The 12,073-nt window shown below is 42.2% G+C and overlaps 1 long non-coding RNA gene across 9 annotated transcripts in view; it reads right to left on the reverse strand.

Annotated features, from left to right (window-relative positions):
* The window catches only part of LOC136330577 (uncharacterized), a 103,172-nt gene that overhangs the window by 21,236 nt on the left and 69,863 nt on the right, over positions 1-12,073 (reverse strand). The gene's annotated exons all lie outside the window — the stretch shown is intronic.

Here is a 12,073-nt window from a genome sequence, read left to right on the forward strand (position 1 = left end):
TCGTTTGTTTCTAGGAATTTTTTAATTTCTTCTTTGATCTCACTGTTAACCCATTTGTTATTTAATAACATGCTATTTAGTTTCCAAGTGTTTGAATGTTTTTCAGTTTTTCTATTGTGGTTGATTTCTAGTTTAATGCCATTGTGATCAGAGAAAGTGCTCGATATGATTTCAATCTTCTGAAATTTGTTGAGACCGCTTTTGTGCCCTAACATGTGGTCTGTTCTAGAGAATGTACCATGAGCGCTTGAAAAGAATGTATATTCTGCTGTTTTAGGGTAAAAGGTTTTGAAGATATCTATTAAATCGAGTTGATCTAATATGTCCTTTAAGTCTGCTGTTTCTTTGTTAATTTTCTTTCTTGAGGATCTATCTAATGATGTTAATGGGGTATTGAAATCCCCTACTATTATAGTATTGCTGTTGATCTCGCCCTTTAAGTCCATCAAAGTCTGCTTTATATATTTAGGTGCTCCTATATTAGGTGCATAGATATTTATAATGGTTATATCTTCCTTTTGGATTGCTCCCTTTATCATTATGTAGTGACCTTCTTTATCTCTAACTATGGTCTTTGTTTTAAAGTCCATTTTGTCTGATATAAGTATTGCTACCCCAGCTTTTTTTTCATTTCCATTTGCGTGAAATATTTTTTTCCATCCTTTTATCTTCAGTCTGTGTGCATCTTTTGATTTAAGGTGTGTCTTCTGTAGACAGCATATGTATGGGTCCTGTTTTCTTATCCACGCAGCTACCCTATGTCTCTTGATCGGATCATTTAATCCATTAACATCTAAGGTTATTACTGATATGTAATTGTTTATTGCCATTTTTTTCTTTAAAACTGTTTTCCTCTTTTGCTATATTCTTTTTTTCCTTTGATCTGTTTACAACAGGTCCCTTAGCATTTCTTGCAGCCTTGGTTTGGTTGCAGTGAATTCCTTGAGGTTTTTTTTTTGTCTGTAAAGCTTTTTATTTCTCCTTCAATTTTAAATGATAGCCTTGCTGGATAAAGTAGTCTTGGTTGTAGGTTCTTGTTCTGCATTACTTTGAATATTTCTTGTCATTCCCTTCTGGCCTCAAGTGTTTCTGTTGAGAAGTCAGAAGTCATCCTTATGGGGGCTCCTTTGTAGGTGATAGTCTTTTTTTCTCTAGCAGCTTTTAATATCTTCTCTTTATCATTTAGCTTTGGTATTTTAATTATGATGTGTCTTGGTGTTGGTTTCTTTGGGTTTCTCCTTAATGGAGTTCTCTGTGCTTCCTGAACATGTGAAATGTTTTCCTGCCTTAAATGGGGGAAGTTTTCCGCTATGATATGTTTGAACAAAGTCTCTATACCTTGTTCTTTCTCTTCTTCTTCAGGAGCCCCTATGATGCGGATGTTATTTCTCTTCATGTTGTCACAGAGCTCTCTTAGAGTTTCCTCAGACTTTTTGAGTCTCTTTTCTTTTTCCTGCTCTGCTTCCGTGCCTTTATTTATCGTGTCCTCTAACTCACTGATTCGATTCTCTGCTTCATCCATCCTGCTTTTAATTCCTTCCATTGTATTCTTTATTTCAGATATTGTATTTGTCATTTCTGACTGATTCTTTTTTATTATTTCAATGTCCTTTTTTATATTTGTTATCTCTTTAGGTTTTCGTAATGGCCATCTATGGTTGTTCTAATATCTTTGAGCATCCTAACAATCGTTATTTAAAACTCTGCATCTGGTAATTTGGTTATATCTGATTCATTTAGGTCCTTTTCTGGGGATTTCTCTTGGTTTATTTGTGTTGTATTTCTCTGCCTCCGCATTTTCTCTTCACGAGAGTGGCTGTGATCACGTGCTCGGGTGTACAAGCGTTGGTGGCCTTGGCCTTTGCCCTGCCCCCGTGTGTGACGTTATGCTCAGTCCTGAGGGCACTGGTGAGCACCTTTGCTCAGCTGCGGGTCTCCGCCTTTTTCCAGGCTTTCGCCCTGCCCTTGCAGGAGGAGCCCGTTCGAGGGACGGCTGCTAGCCTTGGCTCTACCGCCGGGCAGGACTGCGTGCCCAAGCTCAGCTCAGTAGCGGAACTCCGCCTCTTCTGGGCTTTTGTCTCCACCGCCACGGGAGGAGCCGGCTACCAAGTCAGACCACAAGCCTGGGTTGCACGGGCCAAGGCTGTGCTCCTGCGCCCTTGCTCAGGGGCTGGTCTCCACCCTTTCCGGGGTTCCCGCCCTTCTCCCACAGGCTGGATTACAGGCTGCCAGCAGCTGAGCTTGATCGCTTTTGCACGTCCCCTTCTCCCCAGCTGGGCAAGATTGAGCTCACACCTGAGCCCAGTGGTGGCCAGCTGGTTTCCGCCCCTGCCAGCAGAACTGCGCCTTTATCTCCCGCTGCTGCCCGCCCTCCAGCGAGCCCTCAGCCGCGTGGGTGGGGGCATTGCAGCTCGGACCCTAAGACTCACTATTGTAGACCCAAAAGCTCCCTCCTTCTATGCGACTCTGCTCTGAGTGCCGCGTGGGAACTTGTTTGGCTGCTCTCCTGCTTCCCTTTGCTGGTATTGCTGTTTCCAGGGGAAATATTCACTTCAGCTTTGGGGAGTGACTCTTCCCAGGGGTTAGGGTGACTATCTCCCAAAATGTTTCTCCCTGTGCCTCCTAGATTACACTCTCTTCCTGTTACTCTGGTCTTCTCCTCTCTCCCCATCTCCAGGAGCCCTGGGTGAGTGGTTGTGAGAGAGTTCTGTGCGGTCCCTTTAAGATGGATCCTGGGTCTGAGAAATCAGACTCTTTCTCACAAACAGTATCCTGACTTGTTTCCAGGTAAATACTGTTCTTACGCCTCTTCTGGGCTCTGGGGCTTCAGGCTGGGGCTTTGTTCCTGGGGCTCAGGACCCTTCCCCCTCTGCTAAACTCACTACCCGCCATGCGAGTCTCTCCCTGCTGTCTTTTGCTCCAGGGAGCTGGGCAGCCCTCTCCACGTTTCCGCTTTTCCTACCAGTCTCGGTGTGGCTTCTTCAGTGTTCCTTGGTTAGAGTCCTCTTAGTTTAATCCAAAGTTAGTTTTTCCAGATGCTAGTTCTTAAAATTAGTTTGTAATCCACTTTGGTTCTGGGAGGTAGATGTTGGTATGTCCGCCTACTCCAACGCCATCTTGTCTCCCTGTCTTTTTTATTTTAACATTTGTACCTATATTTGTATTCTTTGTGTATGTTCTCCACAGTGGTTGTCTTTACTCTAAATATTTTTTACAATGCTTTTTTTTTTCTGTTTTATTTTGTTTTTGTGTTCTCAGTTGCATTCATTCAGAAAACGTTTTCATTTGTATTTATTCCTTTTTTTTTAAATTTTTTTTTAGGTTTTTTTTTTTTTTTTTTTTTTGATTCATTTTAGAGAGGAGAGAGAGAAGGAGGGAGGAGCAGGAAGCATCAACTCCCATATGTGCCATGACCAGACAAGTGCAGGTTTCAAATCGGTGACCTCAGCATTCCAGGTCGACGCTTTATCCACTGCGCCACCACAGGTCAGGCTTTTTTTTTGCTTTTGATAGATGTTTATCTCTGTGGTATTGCCTTCTTCCTTTTTTTTTCCAGACTAGGTCACCCTGCTTTGCATCTCCTTCTATGGCCTTAGAATCTCTTCTTTGCACTCTTATGTCTTCGAGCTCTTTTGTCAAAGAGAGACTATTTCATGTCACATCTCACATTCTTTGAGATCAGGGAGAATTATTTGCTGGACTCTCCATTTCCTGAAGTAATCCTTCTTCTGATGTATGTTTTTTTTTTCTTTTTTTTTCTGTACTCCTCTGAAGCTGGAAACGGGGAGAGACAGTCAGACAGACTCCCACATGCGCCCAACCGGGATCCACCCGGCACGCCCACCAGGGGCGATGCTCTGCCCATCCTGGGCGTCACTATGTTGCGATCAGAGCCACTCTAGCGCCTGAGGCAGAGGCCACAGAGCCATCCCCAGTGCCCGGGCCATGTTTGCTCCAATGGAGCCTTAGCTGCGGGAGGGGAAGAGAGAGACAGAGAGGAAGGAGAGGGGGAGGGATGGAGAAGCAGATGGGCGCCTCCCCTGTGTGCCCTGGCCGGGAATCGAACCCGGGACCTCTGCACGCCAGGCCGATGCTCTACCACCGAGCCAACCGGCCAGGGCCTGATGTATGATGTATGTTTTTGATCTGCTTTTTGCTTATGTGTCTATCATTTTTGGGGAGGTGAGGGCCACTTATGATCTAGGAGCAAAGTGAGGGAAGTGGGGGAGGTGCTACCATTCTGGAGACAGACTCACTTTTTCCTTTGTTTTGCTCCATGGTTAACACTTTGGTATTTTTAATTCAGGACATATAATATAATATAATTTTTCCTTACAAAATGAGATGACGATATACATACTATTTTTTCAATCTATTTTCTTCATGTCATATGTCACAAAAATGTTTTTATGTCATTTGTCCCACATTATTTAAGTAGTTTCATTTTACCGTATATCCCAAGGTATAAAACACATCCTTTTTTGAAAAATTTGAGGTCTAAAAACTGGGTGCATCTTATACAGTGGTTGTAGTGTTTGTTTGTTTTTCAGATACAGAGAAAGAATCAGAGAGAGGGATAGACAGGGACGGAGAGAGATGAGAAGCATCAATCATCAGTTTTTCGTTGCGACACCTTAGTTGTTCATTGATTGCTTTCTCACATGTGCCCTGACCGTAGGCCTTCAGCAGACCGAGTGATCCCTTGCTCAAGCCAGCGACCTTGGGTCCAAGCTGGTGGGCTCTGCTCAAACCAGATGAGCCCGCGCTCAAGCTGGCGACCTCGGGGTCTCGAACCTGGGTCTTCCGCATCCCAGTCCAACACTCTATCCACTGCGCCACCTCCTGGTCAGGTGGTTGTAGATTTTTTAACTTGCATTTTCTGCTTTTTCACGCTTGTTGTCTTTATGCTCATTGTTTCGCACTTGTTACCAGTATATTATGGTAGGTTACGTTTTGCCGCGTTCTGCCTTAAAATGATGACTCGGAAAAGATTTTCATACAGTGCTGAATTCAAGTTGAAAGTGATCCAGTTTGCAAAAGTGAATGGAAATTGTGCTGCTGAATGTAAGTTTGGTCCTCCTCCAACTGAGAAATCAATTTGAGACAGTGATGAGGAGTTGTATGAATTTTATGATGAATAAAACTTGAATTCAATAAGTTTATGTAATACATTTTTCTTTCAAATTTCAGGTCCCAAAATTAAGGTGCATCTTATACATGGGAGCATCTTATATATGGGGAAATATGGTATTTGATTGGCATAATATATCACAATTTTTTTTTAGAGAGAGAGAGAGTCAGGGAGAGAGAGAGAGAGAGAGAAGAACATCAAGCTGCTCCTGTATGTGCCCAGATCTGGGAATTGAAGGTGTTCCAGAATGACACTCCAACAAACCCAGCTATCTAGACAGGGCTTAGTTTTTATTGATTTTTAGAGAGACAGCGAGGGAAGGAGAGAGGGGGGAGAGGGAAGGGAAACATTCATTTGTTGTTCTGCTCAGTCCTGCATTCTTTGACTGCTTTCTGTGTGCGTCCTGACCAGGGATCAAAACTGCAACCTTGTTGTTTTGGGACAACGCTCTTCACTGACTGAGCTAAATGGCCAGGGCCAGATCATTTTTTTTTTTTTAAGTGAGCGTAAAGAAGATAGTGAGACAGACTTCCACATGAGTGGAACCCCAGTCTAGGGCTGATGCTCGAATCAAACGAGCTATCCTCAGTGCCCAGGGCCGATGAACCAATTGAGCCATGGGCTGAGAGAGGGGAAGAGAGAGAGAAAGGGAAGAGGGAGGAGAAGAGAAGCAGATAGTTACTTCTCCTATGTGCCCTTCCAGGGATCCAACCAGGAAGTCTGCATACTGGGTGATGTTCCAGCCACCGAGCCAACCGGTAGATCACATTTTTTTTACCCAATCTCTATTGGTGTACATTTCTAGTAATTTACTACTGTAATCAAACTGATGCATAATTTAAAATCTCTTACTTTGACTCTTAAGATTTAAAGCCAAAGTTGTAGAGAATCTCATAGGTTTCTTTCTCTCTCGTTGAGATATAATTTACATACTATTAAATCTTCCATTTTAAAGTGTATAACTCAGGAGCCTTGGCTGGGTAGCTCATTTGAGCATCATCCCCATACGCCAAGGTTGCAGGTTTGATCACTGGTAGGGACATATATATACAAGAATCAACCAATGAATGCATAAATAAGTGGAACAACAAATTGATGTCTCTCTCTTTCCCTTCCTCTTTTTTTGAAATCAATCAATAAATAAAATTTTAAAATATTTTAAAAGCTAGTTAGTAGGTACTTGTGTTCATTTTATTGTTATTAAAGTATAATATATGTTAAGTACATTCTTTGGTTAGCATAATAAAAAATGGAGTAATAGCTCAATTTTTTTCTTACCTGTTAAAAGATGAAGTTATTTTGGAACAGAGGCAGAGGTGGGATCAAAAGGACCAGAGGAAAAGCGGTCAGAAGGAAAGTGGAAGAGAAGATGGGATCAGAGAAGGGAAAGAGATTAGTGAAATTATATATACATAACACAGCGTTATAGAGAGCAGGACAGCAAATCCTGGAGGGAAGGAGAGAAGGTATTGGGGGAGGGGGCAAAAGGGCGGCGAGGGGAACACAGGGGTGGGGGGAGATATATTCGGTGGAACACTTGAATCTATGTAAACACAATAAATTAAAATTATATAAAAAAGATGAAGTTAGGTCCTGGCCGGTTGGCTCAGCGGTAAGAGCGTCGGCCTGGCGTGCGGGGGACCTGGGTTTGATTCCCAGCCAGGGCACATTGGAGAAGCACCCATTTGCTTCTCCATGCCCCCCTCCTTCCTCTCTGTCTCTCTCTTCCCCTCCCGCAGCCAAGGCTCCATTGGAGCAAAGATGGCCCGGGTGCTGGGGATGGCTCCTTGGTCCCTGCCCCAGGCGCTAGAGTGGCTCTGGTTGCAGCAGAGCAACGCCCTGGAGGGGCAGAGCATCACCCCCTGGTAGGCAGAGCGTTGCCCCTAGTGGGCGTGCTGGGTGGATCCCGGTTGGGCACATGTGGGAGTCTGTCTGACTGTCTCTCCCCGTTTCAAGCTTCAGAAAAATACACACACACACAAAAAAGGATGAAGTTATTTTTTTTTTCCATTCTTTGAAGGGCTTTAAGGGTGGGGAGAGGAATAAAAATACTTCCTTCTCCCTCTTTATCAATCACTCTCTGGCCAGGGATTTGAATAATTTGAATGCATAACACATGAAGACATGGGACATTATGGAGCTTAAGTTTTTATATAATATTAAAGAAAGAGAGTCTATGGAAAACTGACATCAAGTTTTGTGCCTGGTGGCACAATGAATAGAGTGTGACCTGAAATGCTGAGATCACAGGTTCAAACCCTGAAGTTGCTGGCTTGAACGCAGGATCATCCAGCTTGAGTGCAGGATCATCAACATGATCCCATAATCTCTGGCTTGAGCTCAAGGTCACTGGCTTGAGCTAGGGGTAACTGGATTAGCTGGAGTCCCCTGGTCAAGGCACGTATGAGAAGCATCAGTGAACAACTAATGTGATACAACTATGAGTTGATTCTTCTCATCTCTCTCTCTCCCTTCCTATCTGTTTGTCTGTCTCTCTCTCAAAAATAAGAAGAAGAAGAAGAAGAAGAAGGAGGAAGAGAAAGAAGGGAGGGAGGGGGGAGGGGGAGGGGGGAGGAGTTGTTTTGTGCCTGGTCTGTGGTGGCGCAGTGGATAAAGCATTGACCTGGAATGTTGAGGTCCCTGGTTCAAAACCCTGGGCTGGCCTGGTCAAGGCACCACAACAACCAACCAATGAACAACTAAAGTGAAGCACCTATGAGTTGAATGGAAACCTGAAAGAGAGGTGATCTAGGTGAAAGCCAAGGTGTGATCTGCTGGTTCCAGTGCCCGAGTGAACCCAAGCCCACCTCAAACATCATGATGCCTACAGGAAGGGTTGATACTGAGAAAACAAATGAAGAAATACAAGGTAGTCACTTATGGCCAAGCTGCTAAATTATCAAAATCAAGCAGGCTAAGGCATGAGAAAATTACCCTATTCTTGCTTTAACTAGCATAGCAACTTAAACTTTTGGACTTTTCAGTTGTGCCTCAGTGTCTAGATGTACCTAAATTCCACAGGTAAACCTCTGAAGAACTTAAGAAAAAACGTTCATGTGCTGGGGATGTATACGTATATCTCTTCTAGATTACCACTTGACATGCTTAAGAAAGAGTATTTCCTTTTCCATACTACCTAGCATCTATTATTCACTGGACCCCTGGAAAATTGCCATCCTGAGTCAATCTGCAGGCTAAGAATGCAGGGTAGACTTCTTTCAAATGTGTGCTTTTTAATATAAAAACTCTCAAACTTTTCTTTCTTCATGGAAGCACCCTGAGTGTTACCCATAGTGTTTTTGATTTGCAAATCTTTAGAAGTTTTAGACTCTTGAATAAATCTTTGTTATTTTTAGCCAAAGCCTCCTGTTTTGAGCTCATCTGACAATATCTTTCCCCACTCAGAAACTCTGGATCTCTTCATGCCAGAACAGGAATCGCGTTCAGTGCTGAGGGCTCTAAGCCATGGCCTGGAGGAGGCTTCATGTCAGAGCTTGGTGTATAGACAAGGGTGGGAATGGTGCAGATGCCAAGAGAAGCCAGCAGAATCTTGCAGTATCTGGGAGGGAATTTGGACTTTATCCTGAGCAGTGAGGAGCTGTTAAAAGTTTAAGTCAGGAAGAGGTAGGATAAGATTTTATTGAGAAATATATAATGAAGTAATGTAAGATTTCATGAATTCATTAAAAATATTCTACACTGCATTAATCACATCAGCATCTACATAGATTATAGTAATGTCCGTATGTGGGAAAAATGTGTTTTCATTCTGTGGACAATAATCGGTGCACACCAGAATTCAGGACCCTTCACAACACTTTGTGCCCACACCCTCCATTCCCTTGGAGGCTAAGGATAGGTTAGGCCCTGCAGGTCTAGTTAAATGTTAATGCTACACTGTGCTTTCTGACAACATTAACAAGTTCAGCTTCTTTCCTTAGGTTGAGAAGACCATGTCCCCAACATAAAGAGGAAGGTTTGCCTTCCCATTCGCTATCAGGGACACACATCTGAGTCATGATGGCGTTTATGTCTAACCACTTACATATAGTTAACCCTTGAATAATCTGGGGGTTAGGGGACTTGATACCTCACGCAGTTGAAAACCCATGTATAACTTTTGATTCCTTCAAAACTGAACTACTAATAGCTTACTGTTGCCCAGCAGCCTTACCAATAACATAAACTGTTGGTTAACACATATTTTTTATTTTATATGTATTATATACTGTATTCTTACAGTAATGTAAGCCAAAGAAAAGAAAATGTTATTAACAAAATCATAAGGAATAGAAAATTCATTACAATACTGTACATATTCATTGAAAAACACCCAGGTATTAATGGACCCTGCAGTCCAAACCCTTGTTCAAGGGTCAACTGGACTTGCAAATAATTAGGGAGGACTAAAACCCAACATACACTTGTAGCAATTAGGACTGTTAGCAAAGCTAATAAACACTATTATGACACCAGTGTTTAATTTACCTGACTGACTCTTTTAGTCCTTACAACATCTGCTGAGGTAGATGCTGTTAATAAAATTGGAATGAACTACTTTATTATGCAATCTTTTGTTTAGTATCCATGTTTTGTGATAAGTTCAATGAGAGCAAGGAGCATGTCTTTCTTACTTTGTTGTCCTGGTGCATAAAACAGTGCTTGGCATGAGGTAAACATTCAAAATGCATTTGTCAAATAGATTTTGAATCTCTCTTTTACAAGTGAGGACGTCTAGGCTTAGAGATGTTAAATAGCTTATTAACTATTGAATATTAGGTCACCAGCTAATCCAAACTCACATCTGTTGGACTTCATCTTCTTACTGACTCCTTACAGTGGGAGGTTTTATAAGGATCACATAGCTTGGTCAAGTCCCTAGCTATTAAATAGAAATCTACATAAAGATTAATTAACACTTTTTAAAAAAATCTTAACCAGTTTGAGAACATAAGACAGAATTCAGAGGTGAGCAATAGTAAAGTGGTTGTATTTAAACTTGCCACGCTTCATAAAGATATTACATTGGGAAATCCATACTTGGCATTTGAGTACAAAAGCTGGCATAGAACCTGGAGGAAGTATTGTTGGGAATTTACCCAAATAAATCTTCCTAAGCTTGTTATCAATAAACAGGTGTTTTTATTAAAATAGAAATCATTATAATTTTATAGCTCTTTTTCTGCAAGGCAGTCTTTATCAGGGAAGGCTCCAATTTTTATGGGCCACGTGGCATTCATCATTTTTACCTTACTTACTCGAAATAGTTGACCAAGGAAGGCTGGGTTCTGATTCTAGTTCATTCCCCACACCCAGCCTGTCTTGGTCAAAAATTCCTTTCTAAATACTCAGTACTCCAGGGCCTGCGTAAGCATAGAAAAATAAGATTACCATTTCCCGTAGGAAGGATATTAAAGTAACTTGTGCAAGCTACCTATGGTGAGAAACGAAACTTAGGCCTCTGGGAAAGGGCTCCATTGGGAGTAACAAGTCTTGGTCTATTCCATTCCATCTCATTTCTAGTAAGGAGCCCAAGTCAAGCTGCCAGGCAGGCCCTCAGCCAGACAAGCCAGAGCAACCATGTGTGGACATGCAGGTATTATACCAATCAAAAAACTAGCCCAGACCTTGTCTCTCTCCTGAGTCCATCACCCGGAGTATGAATAGAAAGAGAAATGCTGCCTGACCTGTGGTGGCGCAGTGGATAAAGCATCGACCTGTAAATGCTGAGGTTGTTGGTTTGAAACCCTGGGCTTGCCTGGTCAAGGCACATATGGGAGTTGATGCTTCCAGCTCCTCCCCTCTTCTCTCTCTCTGTCTCTCTCTCCTTCTCTGTCTCTCTCTCCTCTCTAAAAATGAATAAATAAAATAAATAAAAGAAAAAAAAAAAGAGAAATGCAAAATACCAGTCTATGACTTCACACTTCTCATGGCAGCATGGGTAGGGGTCAGAGGGCAAAGGTCTCAGAATCTAAATTCCCTGCAATTTTAGAACACTGACATAGATTTTGATAGTTTCTGAGCCATCTATGTGGTGCAAAATATTTTCACATGTACCTTCTCGCTTAGGTAGGTAGACCAATATTATCATTTCTAAATTGGAGACAAAGAGATTATACTACTCATCTAAAGCCATGCTGCTTCCCCCAAAATCAGCTTCCTGATGGATGTTGTTTAGTATGGTGTTTGGCTTTTCTCCTTTTTCAAGGCAATTATTTACCACACTTACATCACTAGTTCTCAACCTTTGATGTGTCATCACTTAGAGAATAATGAATACTTTGGATTCTCTACCCCCAGAAAAGCACATCTATTCACCAACATGCATGTGCACACACACACAGACACACACAATTGTAGATTAGCAATCAGGGCTCTCAGAGATGCCCTGAAGGCCATGTCACAGGGCTGAGAACCCTTCTAGAAGTAGTGTGTGTGAGAACAAAGGGGCATAACAATCAAATGCAATGTATGTACCATATTTTCTAGTTCAGGAAGTCCAGCTACATAACACATTTTAGGCACTGCTAGAGAGTATGATTTAGGAATATATGTATTAAATTTTATGAAATTTTCTTAGGTAATATTACATTAATTTTCTTAGATGTAATAATGGTGTTTATTTATAGAGAAGAATATCATGATTTTTAGGTGATTAAGTGTTTAGAGGTAAATCTCTCTCTTTTTTTTTTTTTTACAGAGAGAGTCAGCGAGAGAAGGATAGATAGGGACAGACAGACAGGAACGGAGAGAGATGAGAAGCATCAACTCATAGTTGCAGCACCTTAGTTGTTCATTGATTGCTTTGTTATATGTATCTTGACAGGGCGGGGGGCGGGGGTGGGGAGTGGCTCCAGCTGAGCCAGTGACCCCTTGCAAAAGCCAGTGACCTTGGGCTTCAAACCAGCAACCATGGGGTCATGTGCACAATCCCATGCTCAA

This window comes from Saccopteryx bilineata, chromosome 3, assembly GCF_036850765.1.
Source record: "Saccopteryx bilineata isolate mSacBil1 chromosome 3, mSacBil1_pri_phased_curated, whole genome shotgun sequence".
Classification (NCBI taxonomy): domain Eukaryota; kingdom Metazoa; phylum Chordata; class Mammalia; order Chiroptera; family Emballonuridae; genus Saccopteryx; species Saccopteryx bilineata.